The sequence below is a fragment of the Nelumbo nucifera genome, chromosome 4, assembly GCF_055504915.1.
Source record: "Nelumbo nucifera cultivar China Antique chromosome 4, China Antique-T2T, whole genome shotgun sequence".
Classification (NCBI taxonomy): Eukaryota; Viridiplantae; Streptophyta; class Magnoliopsida; order Proteales; family Nelumbonaceae; genus Nelumbo; species Nelumbo nucifera.
In genome coordinates this window covers 70,177,916-70,194,367 of record NC_142652.1, presented here as the reverse complement: position 1 = coordinate 70,194,367, position 16,452 = coordinate 70,177,916, and the positions used below count along the sequence as shown (strand labels likewise).

At 41.7% G+C, this 16,452-nt stretch overlaps 1 non-coding gene across 1 annotated transcript; it reads right to left on the bottom strand.

Annotated features, from left to right (window-relative positions):
• Positions 1-15,187: 15,187 nt before the first annotated feature.
• LOC148800695 (small nucleolar RNA R71) lies at positions 15,188-15,294 on the bottom strand. Its single transcript, XR_016071105.1, has one exon. It is a non-coding gene; the product is annotated as a small nucleolar RNA R71 (small nucleolar RNA).
• Between the last annotated feature and the right edge of the window lie 1,158 nt (positions 15,295-16,452).

The following is a 16,452-nucleotide window of genomic DNA, read 5'->3' as shown; positions in this document are numbered from 1 at the left end:
AGAAATGCATGCATGAGGATTAGATCCTTGATAGAGATATGCGGATCATCACTCATGCATAGATTGAATGATAGCTATAAATATATAACCCTAGCAAGTGCACTAGTTATCAAGTAGTATAATAATATCGTTCCCACGGGGATTTAACAAAATAAGTATTAGAATCACAGTTTTCCCTAATTATTTGGACAATCAAAAATCAGGATTGAGCAAGAACTACTGAAAATAAAATTGGAACAAAGAAAATAAAAACAAGGGTGATCACTAATCAAATATGCAAATGGTGAAATCGCTAGGACTTTTGGTCCACCTAACCAATGTAATGTATATTGATGGGTCTGATTATCCAAGACCAATTGTCATTCCCATAAGCTGAGATTTTCCCAAATTTATTTAATATTCTCTCTCGATATATACTAAACCTATGCCCATCAGGTAACCCTTCGATCTCTCGAGTAGAGCTCTCAAGATGGAAGTGCATTAAGTCCAAGAAAACCATTAAATTCAGATGAATCATGTATATATATCTCTATATACCATTAAATTCACACTATGAATTACTCTGTCAATTATGTGAATTCCTTTCTCAATTCATTCACATAACCCAAATCAATTAAGAGGTGACCAAGCTCTTAATTGCAATAAGCACAATAATTCATAGACTATATGGAAATCACAATCTTGGATAAATCAAGAAGATAAAAATATATACATTAGCATGGTTAGGCTTTCCATAGCCCTAGCAAGAAACAAGTCAGTTCATGATGGAAGAATTAAAGCAAACAAAGGGGAAGAAAGAACTCTTGAATTCGCCCATGGTGCTGAGATCTCCTCTTCTTGCCACCACCTTCTTCTTGAAGTTTCTTGAATTCTTGAACCTTTCTTGAACACTTCTTGACTGATTGCTCCTTGCTTCTTGATTCAAATCAGAAATTGAGTGATTCAGTGATGCCTAAAGCTGGTCCACCCCCTCCTTTATATAGCTTAAAGGGGAGGGGGTGGTCTCCTACATCCTCTTGAAGTTGATATTTACAATAATAGAAAGTCCTATCCTAATTCTAATCTTATCTTTTTATCTAATGAACTCAATCCTCTTATCTCTCTAAGATTACATCAAGAATTTAGATCTGGAATGACTCTTCTCAGTTTCTTGTTCTTGGATTCGTATTAGACCTCCTCTGCGAATTGGGCTTCAGCCAGGCTTTTCTACAAGTTGGGCTTCAGCTGTGGATTGGGCTTTCCTATGAATTTTCTGCGACTTCGGGCTCGGATTTGACTTCGATGCAGGCCAAATCTGCGAAAGCCTAAAACAGGAAAGTTTTGGTTTTTTCTCTTATCTTTCTAGTGGATTTTGAATCCGCCCATTCGGAGTTCGGATACTCGAGTTAGGCCCAGATTACTGAATGATGTCGAAACTATGAAAAATCATCTGATTTGTCTTTCTTTGCTCCTGATGCCTTCTTTTATGCCCTGAATAGAAATACGAGTCCAATTAGATGCTAATTTGGTATAAAAGACAAAATAATTGGGGATAAAAATATGATAAGTTCTACTCTCATCAAATCCCCCACACTTAAATTCTTGCCCGTCCTCGGGCAAGACAAAACTCAAGCAAGAAATAAAGCAAGAAAAAACTAATTTTCCTACTGATTTTTAAACTCAACTCTCCTTCCTCTTTCTCCACAAATATTCTAGGTTAACTATTGCAAACCATTAAATCAACACAACCAAGTTATACTCAACTCATCTATCAGCCAATCCAATTTTTGCAACTACAAACCAGGTAGTAAATCAGGGAAAACCTCTCTTTTTTTTATTTTTTTTTGGGAGTGAGTGCATTTTATGCTCTGTCTCACTTTTGGATAACTCGGCCAGTAGTTGCATTTTATGCTCCGTCCTACAATTGAATTTGCTGGATAGTAGGTGCATTTTATGCTCCATCCTACTATTGAATTGGTTGGTTGGTAGGTGCATTTTATGCTCCATCCTACCATTGAATTACTTGGTTGGTAGGTGCATTTTATGCTCCATCCTACCGATTGTAGCAATGGTAAAACAAATACCCCATTTACTTAAACCTAAATTTAGGTCTAGATTAACTGAAAATGACTTTAGATAAGTCACGTACCCCTTGAGCGTACCTCATTATTAGGTTCACAAATGTTTTCCTAGAACATTGTTTCAATTGATTTCAAAAGAGTTGAGGTTTTGATAAGCAGCTCCTAATTGGATTTGGATAAGCAGCTCCTAATTGATTTCACAAAGGGTTTATCCCTATCACCTAAAAGGGGTCTTATCCAAATATGATTTGGATAAGCAGCTCCTAATTGGATTAGGAGCTAATCTTTTTATGTTAACAAAAGAAGGAGGGGCAGCAGCCTTGAGGAGAAACACATCATCAAATTTTCTTTAGTGCTGAAATCAAGAAGAGAGAATTCTGCACCCTGCGAATACTCTTTTGCCGCCTCCCTGTTCTTGCCGCCCTATTTGCTAGTTCGATCTCCAGTTGTGGGAGAAGTCAAGATTGGATCTTGACATCAGTTCTTTGAGAAAGGATTGAAAGGAACTTGTGCTCACGAACCATCCTACTGATTCTTGCGAAGGACAGAGTTCTTGGAGAAGAACATTGCTGATTCTGCTCCATCCTGCACTGCGCCATGTTCAATGGGAGCAGTTTTTGGATCCTTTCTTGGGCGTGAATACCTTCGTTGGGAGATACTATTTCTCCGGATCAGGTAAAATCCTCTCCCACTCCTTTTGGTTCATATCTGGTTCAGTTTATGGTTCAAGAATGATCCTTGAAAATATGATTTTCTAAATAGAGAATGCAATTCCTAGTTGAAGGGAGAGAAAAATTTTTGAAATTCGCCCCCTTATTTCGCAATCTTTGGGCGTCCATAGGATGGATCTCTCATCCCTTAATCTTCTTAGTTTCTTGTTCTTGGAGTCGTATTAGACCTCCTCTATGAATTGGGCTTCAGCCAGGCTTTTCTACAAGTTGGGCTTCAGCTGCGGATTGGGCTTTCCTATGAATTTGCTGCAACTTCGGGCTCGGATTTGACTTCAATGCAGACCGAATCTGCAAAAGCCTAAAACAGGAAAGTTTTGGCTTTTTATCTTATCTTTCTAGTGGATTTTGAATCAGCCCATTCGGAGTTCAGATACGCGGGTTAGGCCCAGATTACTGAACGATGTGGAAACTGTGAAAAATCATTCGATTTGTCTTTCTTTGCTCTTGATGCCTTCTTTCAAGCCCCGAACAGAAATATGAGTCCAATTAGATGCTAATTTGGAATAAAAGACATAATAATTGGGGATAAAAATATGATAAATTCTACTCTCATCATTGAACATGCACTCGAAAGAGGCTGTTCATGAGCTTGGGGTCTGACCAAACCAAGGCTCAATCATGATTTATTCGAAGGATCCAAATTGATAGATTGCTGAATTTTGAGATTGACATTTACTTCTTACTCTTCTAACCTGATTTGAAGGCAATTGGGCCAATGATTTAGATAGATTTTAGTTTAGGACTTTTAGCTTTCATTAAAGTTTTGATTTATTTGTTAATCAGATAAGAAGTACTCAATTTAGTATTGATACTTGTTTCCTAAATCCTCGTGGGAACGATACTTCCCTCACTACTTTATTACTTGAACGGCTAGTGCACTTGCTAGTGTCACAATGAGCTGTTAGACAGTTTTGTATGCCCTTAGCTTCAATCAGAATGATGTACTTTATGAGTTTATTGTAAATGAATAAAGATACATATTTGATTCATGTTCCCTTGGTATGTTTCTGTGTAATACCCTTAAACTGGACACTTAATGAGACTCGTGTTAGTTTAGAATGTTCACAGCCAGTGGGTCGGTCTGGGGAGACCTATCCTGACAAGGCTGACACTGTAGTGCCACCAAGTCGGTTGGGGTGGATTGTCTCAGCTGCCAGGGTGAGACCCTAGGCACATACAGTGTAGGATTAATTGAATCTTTGAACTGGACCAGATTTCCAGTATTGCCCTGGACCTTGGAGATTGATGGGCAAAACTGGAAAGTTACACCCGACCCCTAGACTCGATTATGATACTACACTAGGTGTCGGATTGGGCTGTCTTTGATGTACCAATCAGTGAGATCCTTAGCGGGGGTCAAAACCTGGGTATGTTGGGACAGTCCGAGAATTCATCAGAGTGGGTGATCATAGTGACAGGATCAGCCCCTTTGTCGGACAAAGGTAATGATCGGGGATGCACTCTCACTGATGGAAACCAAGACTGCCGGCAGCCGATTTCAACCGTTGAGATTTGTTTTGCAAAATATATTTTATATAAGATATAAAAGTATATATGTATGGTTTCTAAATTGTTTGCAAGAAGGTTTTAATTCCCGGGATCCATATATGTGGAGAGTGCAACACTGTTCCTTGCAGCCGAGGGAGAGGTCCTCTCTTGTCGGGCAGTGTATGATCATTATGGGCTGAGAGGTTAAGTGTAAGACCATTGAGGATAACACCTGATGGGCTAATCTTGCATCTGCCTACAGTCCCTAGGTGTTACAAGGTGGCTTGGCCCTGGGACCACTTAGTGTAAGTGTTGGGCCCATAGAGCTCATTTGATGGGTTTCAGGGGGTGCACTGTCATTAACAGTGTATTCGGCCAGGCATTGTAACAAAGGCTGGGCCGAACTCATGTGGCTGATGTGTAGATCAGTGCTTGGGTCCCATGCCATACAAGGAAGCCCAACTGGGCAGCAATTTGGAAGCCTTTTGAGTACATAACCTTAAATGGGCCTTAAGCCCATTTCGAACTGGGCTGATTTGATCAGTCATTTAAAGGGGGCGAATTCTAAAGAGGGTCAGCTGAAAGGATTGGGCTTAGACCCTATCCACTCAGAGAGTCCAAGATCTAAATGGGATTTAGATCTGGAAACCTCCTAATTAGATTAGGAGACAGCTGATCTTATCTGCAGATAAGATAAGGGTTATCCCTTATCACTAAGGGACTTCTAACCCAAATATGATTTGGATTACCAGCTCCTAATCCGATTAGTAGCTGATCCCTTTTGAGATTATAAAAGGGGAAGGGGGCGGCAGCCTACTACACAACTACATCATCCATAGCCTTCTTCTCTTTGAAGAAAGAGAGATTGAGAGATTTCCTGCATACTGCGAATTCTCTCCTACCGCCACCTTCCTGCTTTTGCCATTCCTTCAGTTCGATCTCCAGTTCTTGGGAGCAATCAAGATTGGATCTTGATTTCAATCTTTTGTGAAAAGATTGGTTGGAGCTGTACTCAAGTCGTCCAGTTGATCCTTACGAAAGATCAACTTCTTTTGAAAAACGTTGCTGATTCTGCTCCACCCTGCACTGCGCCATCTTCAGTGGGAGCAGATTTTGGATCCTTCCTTGGGCGTGAACACCTCCATTGACAGATAGTATTTCTCCGTATCAGGTATAATCCTCTCCCACTCCTTTTGGTTCAGATCTGGTTCAGTTTATGGTTCAAGATTGATCCTTGAAAATATGATTTTCTAAATAGGGAATACGATTCCCAGTTGAAGGGAGAGATAAAATTTTTGAAATTCGCCCCTTATTCCACAATCTTTTGGGCGTCCATAGGATGGGTCTCTCATCCCTTCAGTGGTATCAGAGCCATGGTTCAAATCTTGAACCAATTTGTTTCAGATCTGAACCTGCGCAAATGGGCAGAAGGTGTTCTACCCGATTTGCGCAGATATGGGTTTTGGGAAATTTTGTTCCCAAAATTAATGGGCGAATAATCTGAAATTAATTTTATAAATCTGATTATTATTTAGAATTGTTCTTTATGATTTTCTTGATTTATGGGCTGTTCGTACAAGAGGAGATCGAAATCTTGGTTTGCGCAGGGAACCTGCAAGATTTGCAGTTTCTTGATTTATTTATTACATTTGGTCTGTAAATAATTTTTTTTTTTATTTTTGGACTCAATGTATAGGCATTCGATCTGATGTAATAATTAATAGAAAGGATTTCTATTTTATTTTATTTTGGATCGAAGATGGCGGCGCAGAAAGGGAGAAAACATAGAGAAGAAGATTTCGCAGATGGGAGAATCGCTTTCTGCGATTTGTAGTTTATGAAACTGCATTCTGTGATCTAGCCTCTGTTTTGCAGGATGGATTGTACGAACAGCCCTGTTTGACTGATTGTTGTTTTTCTTTTATGAGTAATTAATTTCAGATTATTTTCTTGAATTAAAGATTTAATTAGAAATCAAACCCTAGACCCATTCGAACCAAGATTGGTTCAAACTGTTTGGACCAAATCTAGGGTTTAATCAAGGCTGAAAGTCAGCCCTAATTTTCCCACTAATGGGCCTGAGGATTGATGTTTAATTAAATGGTTAATTCGGCCCAACCTGTAAAGGCCCAGTTTTAAATAGTTAAAACTGCTAAAAGCCCACTTAACCCTTAAAGCTATATGGGTTGAACCGTTCGGCCCATATACCTAGATAATGTTAATGGTTAATATTATGGATTCAAAATGGGCTTCAAATGGCTTTACAGATAATTAATTGATTGGATCAATTTATCCCTGCATGTGATGTATGGATGTCTGATGTGCTACGTACATGGGCCATAAGTTCTTGGCCCATGCTCAATTGACAGTGGCTCTTTCGCACACCATGGCTGAATGCACATCATTGCCATGGTGTCCCTTTAGGTAATTGGATGACCTCCCTCAGTGGTGGGCCCCACACCTCATCATGAGGTCTCGTGCGGAGCCCTAGCCGATTTAGGCCCACCAAAATCTGGCTTTATGAAAGTCAGTGGGAGCCACTTTGGTTTGACCTAAAGATAAAACTAGGGCGTAATTATCTGTTCCCTCCAGATAATATGAGTGCATGTGATAGGGAGATTCATATGATGAACTCTCTAAAGGCCTTCCATCATTAGCACCAGGATGGGTCCTTCAGTAATGAGGAAACGCACCAGAAAATGGGCTATCCATTTGCTGTTGGGCTTGTCTAAGTGTTTCATAAGATGATAGGGGCGTCATAAACCGATGTGGGAGGGGCTTCACCAGAAAATGGGAACTCTCTCACGGTACCTTGGCGTTCACGAATATGATGGGTAAGCATTCACTGGACAGAAAGGTTTACCTGAAAACGGCTCTGAACATTGTCTGACAGAGGCCAAAGGGAAAACTCATATGATGAGTGGATATGATCCTTCACAGAAAGGTGGTGGGGTTATGCAGCTGAAACAGTTGGCCTCATGCACCCTATGTGATTTCCCACATTTCCAGAGACCACCCGTAGTCTCCGTCCCTGAGAAAGGAGGGAAATCTCAGAGATGAATAAATGGAAGTGGATCATAGATTAAAATCCATATCCATGAAGTGAACATGAATCAAATTAGGTCGTGGACTGATGTTTGCTCTTTTATCAGAAAATGGCAAACGGATCATTTGCAAAGCTACTTGATGATAACAAGTTGAAAGGCCCAAACTATGCTGACTGGTACAGGAACCTTATGTTGGTCTTGACCTCTGAGAGATTGGACAAGGTAGCCAAGAATCCTGCCCCGGACCGTCCGGGAGATAGGGCTTCTGAGGCCCGAAGAAGAGAATACCAAGAATAGGAGGAGAAAAACTCCCTTGCCCGTTGCTATATCATTGCCTCCTTGGACAATCCAATTCAGAGGTAGTTCGATCAGATCGAACTTGCTAAAGACGTATTGGACAGTCTTAGGACAATGTACGAAGAGCAGAATCGTTCTACTCGGCAGAAGGTCTCGAAACAGTTCATGACCGCGCAGATGACCAAGGGCCAACAAGTTCACGACCATTGTCTCCGGATGATGGACTATATCAACGAACTGGAGGCTCTTGGATCCGGGCTGGATCTGGTAACTCAGATCGATGCTATTCTCAACTCTCTGCCTCCATCCTTTAATCCATTCATCATGAATTATAACATGAACAAGCTGAACGTCAGCTTGCAGGAACTCAGCAATATGTTGCAGAGGGCTGAAGAATTGATTAAAAAGGATGAGCCCATTGCCATGCTTGTTGAAACTGGCAAATCGGGCAAGAAAAGGAAGGCGAAGAGAAAGCCCTAGAAAAAGGCTGCCAAACCCAAGAAACAGAGGAAGGACAAGGCATCAGATGCCTGTCATTTTTGCAAGAAGGCCGGCCACTGGAAAAGGAATTGTCCTGCCTACCTGGAATCCAAGAAAGGTAATTTCGAAACTTGTGTTATAGAAACCAATTTGTTGGTAGCTTCTGCGTCCTGGTGTATTGACTCCTGGGCTTCAACTCATGCGTGTAACTCACTGCAGGGGTTCAAGGTAAGCAGAAGGCTGAGTGAGGGAGAAGTCACACTCTACTTGGGGACCACTGCAACTGTTGCAGCCGCGGCCATAGGAACCGTGGAATTATATTTTAGAGAAGGAATAATTGTACTGAAAGATTGTCTTTATGTACAAAATTTAAGTAGAAATTTGATTTCTGTCTCAAAACTGTGTGCAGATGGTTATTCTGTCTTCTTTAGTAATACGATTACTATTAAAAAAAATAACAGATTCATCGCATACGGGGAACTGGAGAATGGTCTCTATGTTCTACATCCTTCTCTAGAAACTAACATAACTGAAACTATGTCGGTTGAAAACCCCAAGAAGAGAGCCCGTGATACAGTTAATCCCACGTGTCTGTGGCATTACCGACTTGGCCACATTGGTATTGACCGAATCACAAGGTTGGTAAAGGATGGTCCTTTGGATTTTCTAGCTGTAGAAGATCTTCCCACCTGTGAGCCTTGCCTACAAGGCAAGATGACGAGACGGCCATTTAGTGGTAAGCCTGAAAGATGTACAGGCACACTTGACCTAATACATACTGATGTATGTGGTCCCCTGAGTGTTAGGACACGAAATCAACACGTGTATTTCATCACCTTCACAGATGATTTTTCACGATATGGTTACGTGTACCTAATGAGACACAAGTCTGAATCCATTGAAAAGTTCAAAGAGTTTAGACAAGAGGTCGAGAAACAGTTAGGGAGAGAAATTAAAGCCCTTCGATCCGATCGAGGTGGCGAATATCTCTCTGACGAATTCAGGGACTACTTAAAGGACAATGGGATAGTATCACAATTAGCTCCTCCTGCTACACCACAACTTAACGGTGTTTCAGAGAGGAGGAATAGGACCTTATTAGATATGGTCCGGTCGCTTCTCATACACTCAGAGTTACCCACATCATTTTGGGGTTACGCATTAGAGACTACGATTTACGTGCTGAATCGGGTTCCGACCAAATCGGTTCCGAATACTCCATATGAACTTTGGACCGGAAAGAAACCAAGTGTCAGACACTTGAAGAGTATGGGTTGTCCAGCACACGTTAAAAGAACGAGTGCAGACAAGTTGGAATCTAAGACCAGCCGTTGCCTATTTGTAGGCTACCCAAAAGGCTCTGTAGGTTACCTTTTCTATGACCCAAGTGAGTAGAAAGTGTTCTGCAGTCGAAATGCGCAATTCTTGGAAACCGACTATATCCTGGACACCCATCGTCAGGAAGTTGTTCTTGATGAGGAGAGCTCAGGAGCAGTGGGAGATGTCCCACAAGTTCCAGGTAGTGACCAACTTAGAAGATCCACTCGGGCATCCAGGCCACCAGTCCGTTATGGTTATGACCAGGATAGTTACCTGGTGGAAACCTTGACTAGTGAAGAGGATCCCGTGACTTACGCGGAAGCTATGTTGGACATAGATTCCCAGAAGTGGGTGGAGGCCATGAGGGCAGAGATGGACTCAATGGAGACCAATGGAGTCTGGACTCTAGTAGATCCGCCCTCCGGGGTAAAGGCAATCGGTTGCAAATGGATTTACAAGAGGAAGAAGGGCCCCGATGGTAAAGTTGAGACCTTCAAGGCTCGTCTGGTGGCGAAAGGGTACACTCAGAAAGAGGGCATCGATTATGAGGAAACCTTTTCGCCTGTGGCCATGCTTATGAGATTTGGCAGATGGATGTCAAAACTGCATTCCTGAATGGAGATCTTGCTGAAGATATCTATATGCAGCAGCCGCAAGGCTTCGTTGCTGCAGGTCAGGAAACCATGGTATGTAAACTTAACAGATCCATATATGGACTTAAGCAAGCTTCTAGAAGTTGGAACATCCGTTTTAACTCTGCTGTCAAAACGTTTGACTTCGAGCAGAATCCGGATGAACCCTGTGTCTACAGGAAGTACAGTGGGGATAAGGTTACCTTCTTGGTTCTGTATGTAGATGACATTCTACTCATTGGGAATGATGTAGGAATGTTAACTACGGTGAAAGTATGGCTTTCACAGCAATTCTCCGTGAAAGATCTTGGAGAAGCCTCCTATATACTGGGTCTTCGACTCTATAGAGATAGATCGAAACGAATAATTGGATTATCCCAATCTGCTTACATTGACAAAATAGTCAAAAGGTACAGCATGGAAAACTCCAAGAAAGGAAATGTTCCTTTCAGGCACGGAGTCACTCTCTCCAAGAAGATGTCTCCCAAGACTTCTGAGGAGATTGATGGCATGAAAGACGTTCCTTATGCCTCAGCCGTAGGGAGCATCATGTATGCCATGCTGTGCACTCGTCCTGACATAGCTCAGGCAGTGAGTGTAGTAAGCAGATTTCAGGCCAACCCAGGGCAGGAGCATTGGACTGCTAGGAAAAACATACTTAAGTACCTTCGAAGGACAAAAGAGTTTTGTCTGGTGTTCGACGGTAGCTCACTACAGATCCAGGGGTTTACAGATGCCGATTTCCAGTCAGACCCAGATGATAGAAAGTCTACATCTGGATATGTTTTCATGATAGGATCGTGTGCTGTTTGTTGGAAAAGCAGCAAACAGGGGTCCACTGCAGACTCCACGACCGAGGCCGAATACATTGCCGCAAGTGAGGCTGCCAAAGAAGCTGTGTGGATGAAGAAGTTCCGTCCAGCACATCACCCATCCCATTGTTGTGTGACAACAATGGAGCCATTGCTCAGGCTAAGGAGCCACGAGCCCACTCGAAGTCGAAGCACATCGAGAGGAAGTACCACGTACTGCGGGAGATTGTTGGTAGAGGGGACGTCCTGATTCAGAAGGTAGCGTCAGCGGAAAATGTAGTAGACCCATTGACAAAGCCACTTTCACAGAAAGTGTTTGAGAAACACGTGGAAAGCATGGGACTCCGGCTAGTACCTGATTGGACCTAAGTGCAAGTGGGAGCTGTTAGACAGTTTTGTATGCCCTTAGCTTCAATCAGAATGATGTACTTTATGAGTTTATTGTAAATGAATAAAGATACATATTTGATTCATGTTCCCTTGGTATGTTTCTGTGTAATACCCTTAAACTGGACACTTAATGAGACTCGTGTTAGTTTAGAATGTTCACAGCCAGTGGGTCGGTCTGGGGAGACCTATCCTGACAAGGCTGACACTGTAGTGCCACCAAGTCGGTTGGGGTGGCTTGTCTCAGCTGCCAGGGTGAGACCCTAGGCACATACAGTGTAGGATTAATTGAATCTTTGAACTAGACCAGATTTCCAGTATTGCCCTGGACCTTGGAGATTGATGGGCAAAACTGGAAAGTTACACCCGACCCGTAGACTCGATTATGATACTACACTAGGTGTCGGATTGGGCTGTCTTTGATGTACCAATCCGTGATATCCTTAGCGGGGGTCAAAACCTGGGTATGTTGGGACAGTCCAAGAATTCATCTGAGTGGGTGATCATAGTGATAGGATCAGCCCCTTTGTCAGACAAAGGTAATGATCGGGGATGCACTCTCACTGATGGAAACCAAGACTGCCGGCAGCCGATTTCAACCGTTGAGATTTGTTTTGCAAAATATATTTTATATAAGATATAAAAGTATATATGTATGGTTTCTAAATTGTTTGCAATAAGGTTTTAATTCCCGGGATCCATATAAGTGGAGAGTGCAACACTGTTCCTTGCAGCCGAGGGAGAGGTCCTCTCTTGTCGAGCAGTGTATGATCATTATGGGCTGAGAGGTTAAGTGTAAGACCATTGAGGATAACACCTGATGGGCTAATCTTGCATCTGCCCACAGTCCCTGGGTGTTACAAGGTGGCTTGGCCCAGGGACCACTTAGTGTAAGTGTTGGGCCCATAGAACTCATTTGATGGGTTTCAGGGGGTGCACTGTCATTAACAGTGTATTCGGCCAGGCCTTGTAACAAAGGCTGGGCCGAACTCATGTGGCTGATGTGTAGATCAATGCTTGGGTCCCACGCCATACAAGGAAGCCCAACTGGGCAGCAATTTGGAAGCCTTTTGAGTACATAACCTTAAATGGGCCTTAAGCCCATTTCGAACTGGGCTGATTTGATCAGTCATTTAAAGGGGGCGAATTCTAAAGAGGGTCAGCTGAAAGGATTGGGCTTAGACCCTATCCACTCAGAGAGTCCAAGATCTAAATGGGACTTAGATCTGGAAACCTCCTAATTAGATTAGGAGACAGCTGATCTTATCCGCAGATAAGATAAGGGTTATCCCTTATCACTAAGGGACTTCTAACCCAAATATGATTTGGATTAGCAACTCCTAATCTGATTAGGAGCTGATCCCTTTTGAGATTATAAAAGGGGATGGGGGCGGCAGCCTACTACACAACTACATCATCCATAGCATTCTTCTCTTTGAAGAAAGAGAGATTGAGAGATTTCCTGCATACTGCGAATTCTCTCCTGCCGCCACCTTCCTGCTTTTGCCATTCCTTCAGTTCGATCTCTAGTTCTTGGGAGCAATCAAGATTGGATCTTGATTTCAATCTTTTGTGAAAAGATTGGTTGGAGCTGTACTCAAGTCGTCCAGTTGATCCTTACGAAGGATCAAGTTCTTTTGAAGAACGTTGCTGATTCTGCTCCACCCTGCACTGCGCCATCTTCAGTGGGAGCAGATTTTGGATCCTTCCTTGGGCGTGAACACCTCCATTGGGAGATAGTATTTCTCCGTATCAGGTGTAATCCTCTCCCTCTCCTTTTGGTTCAGATCTGGTTCAGTTTATGGTTCAAGATTGATCCTTGAAAATATGATTTTCTAAATAGGGAATACGATTCCCAGTTGAAGGGAGAGATAAAATTTTTGAAATTCGCCCCTTATTCCGCAATCTTTTGGGCGTCCATAGGATGGATCTCTCATCCCTTCATGAGCCACATCAAGTTTTTGGCGCTGCTGTCGGGATTTTATGGAAGCAATATTAGGAACTATTGATCATTCTTAATTTGGCTTTTAGCATTGCATTCATGGCTGGTTTTCAAATTTGCATCTTACATTTCAGCCTTGAATGCAAGGGCTGCATTGATGGAGCCATGTTTCTTCTCTTGATATTTGATTGTTCCATCCTTTGTTTTAGTTTTAGTGTAGCTGAAGTAGATCTGATTTCTCTTATTTGTGATTCTATTACCTCCAAAAAGAAAAAAAAAATTATAAATCTCAAAATAAGTTCAGATCTGAATTGCATTTAGCAATCAGAGCTACACTCATCCAAAAAGATTTTGGTTGCATTGTTGTATTTTGTTTTAGCTTTCTTCCTTTCTAAAAAGAAAAAATATATATAGAAAAAGAAATGAAAAAAAAAACAATGAAAGAATAGCATGAGAGCTTTCAGATCTGAACTTCAAATCTGACTTTCAGATCTGAAACTCAAATCTGAAGTTCATATCTGAGTTCAGCCAATTGTAGGTCTGCATTCTGCTAGGTTCAGATCTGAGTTCAGATGAACTCAGACCTGAACCTACTCAATTCTAACTGATATTTTGATACATCAGATTTGTCTCATGGCTGAAAATGTAGTGAAGAATGAAAGAAATTTGATGTAAACTCAGACTTGGGGTCAGATCTGAGTTCAGTTGGTTGCAGATCTGCTAGGTTCAGATCTGAGATCATCTGAACTCAGACCTGAACCTACTCAATTTTGATGTGAATTTGGCACCCCATTCATAATGTGATATTGTTTGACAGTTTTGTATGCCCTTAGCTTCAATCAGAATGATGTACTTTATGAGTTTATTGTAAATGAATAAAAGTGCATATTTGATTCATGTTCCCTTGGCATGTTTCCGTGTAATACCCTTCAACTGAATTGTAGCAGTTAACAATACCAAACATTGAAGACCTGATTTCAGGTCTTAGCAAGTGTTTGATATGCTTAAGCTATACAGGTTTGGGCTTCAATTGTAGAGCTTAAAATCCTTAAACCAAGCCTAACTCAAGACTGGTTTCAGTTTATTTCAGGTCCACTTAATATATTTTTCAGTTCAGATCTGATATCAGCCCTAAAGCATGACAGATCTGATCCCAACCTTAATGGATGTATATTGCAGTGTATACCAATGAGTGTATATGAGATATACAGTTCAGATCTGAATTATATTTTGTTATTTTATCTATGAACCAACAATACCAAAAAAAGTTGCAGGTTTGAACTCAGTTGAATTGAATCTGAATTCGGTTGCTGTAGATAAGATGTGCATATTGGAACCTTGAATAAGATGTTGGTTCAGATCTGCTTTTAGTATAGTTATCTTCATTTATTTATTTTAGGTTTTTGTATTCCAATAATTCACTATACATTTTCAGTTGTAATAAGATTAGTTATTTATATTCTTTTGTGAATATTAGCCTTTTTATTGCTTTGACCTTTACAGTTTATGACAAGCAGACCTGAACTAGAGGAGATCCTTTACGACCCGGAGATTGAATGGACTCTCCGTGTCCGTTTGAGAGCTACTAGGCAAGTCAGACACGAAGCACAAGAAATGGCTGAACAAAGAACTAAGATGGATTACGCCAAGCCCACCCTCACCGGGGCTGCCTCCAACATTATCAGGACCAATATTGCTGCTAACAACTTCGAGATCAAACCGGCCATCATACAAATGATTCAAAACGCGGTGCAATTCTGTGGTCTGGCCCATGAAGATCCCAATGCACACATTTCTAACTTTTTAGAAATATGTTACACCTTTAAACACAATGGGGTAAGTGATGATGCCAATAGGCTGAGGTTATTCCCATTTTCTTTGAAGGATAAAGCCAAAGCATGGCTGAATTCATTACCGGCAAGATCAATAGCTATGTGGGATGAAATGGCTAGCCGTTTCCTCTCTAAATATTTTCCCCTTCTAAAACTGCTAAAATGAGGAATGACATCGCTACTTTTTTCCAGCAAGAGGGGAAATCTTTATACGAGTCATGGGAACGATACAAGGAGCTGCTGAGGAGAGTTCCTTACCATGCCCTTGAAAGAATGGTAGGATCCATCTAATGGATGCCAAAAAGGTTGCGGAATGGGTGGGCGAATTTCAAAAATTTTCCTACCTTCTTCCAATTGGGAATCATATTCCCTAAATTTAGAATACAATATTCAAGGATCCTACTTGAACCATAATCGAACCAGATCTGAACCAAAAAGAAAAGGGAGGAATATACCTAAGTCGGAGAAGCAACATCTCCCAAAGTTGGTGTTCACGCCCAAAGAAGACACCAAAATCCACTCCTGCTGAAGATGACACAGCTGTGGGTGGAACGGAACCAGCAGAGTGCGTCCTACACACTGGATCCTTCGCAAGAATCCTCTGGAAACTCTGAACACCGAATCTTTCTTAGTCTTTTCTGCAAGACTGATGTCAAGAACTGATTTCTTGACTTCTTTCTTCTTCAAAGATCGAATCTTATCGAAAAGAGTGGCGGCGGCTGGAGGAGAACTCCTGGGACAAAGATGGCTAAGTTTCCTCTCTTCTCTCCGGAGTATAAATGAGATCTAATCTCAATTCGCAAGAAGCTTTCTTGCTTTTCACCCCTAGTTCGAAATCTGATATGTTTCTCTTAGGATTTCTCCTCTTTTCTTCTTGATTAAGAAACCTTCTAATTAGGAGTTATCCCAATCCAAATCAGTATTTGGATAGGGGAATATCTTAATCCTATCTGTAGATTAAGTAAGCTTACTCCTGTTGTTATCAGGAGGATACCAGATTCAAATCTGATTTGAATTTGGTCTCCCAGAGTGGATAAGGTTAAAAGGCCCTATCCTATTGCTAACATTAACCTCAGATCCTCCCCATAGTAGGGTGACCATATCAGCCCAGCTCGAAATGGGCTTTTGGCCCATTAAGTGTTCAGTGCTTAACTAGTTTCCAGTCTGCTGCCCAATTGGGCTTCATTGTATGGCATGGGACCCAAGCATTGATCTACACACCATCCACATGGGTTCATCCCAACCTTTATTACAAGGCCCGGCCGAATTCACTGAAAAGCTCAGTAAACCCCTGAGCCCATCACATGGACCCTATGGGCCCAACACTTACATTAAGTGGTCCCTGGACCAAGCCATCTTATAAAAACCCAGAGACTGTGGGCAGGTGCAAGATCAGCCCATCAGGTATTATCCTAAATGGTCTC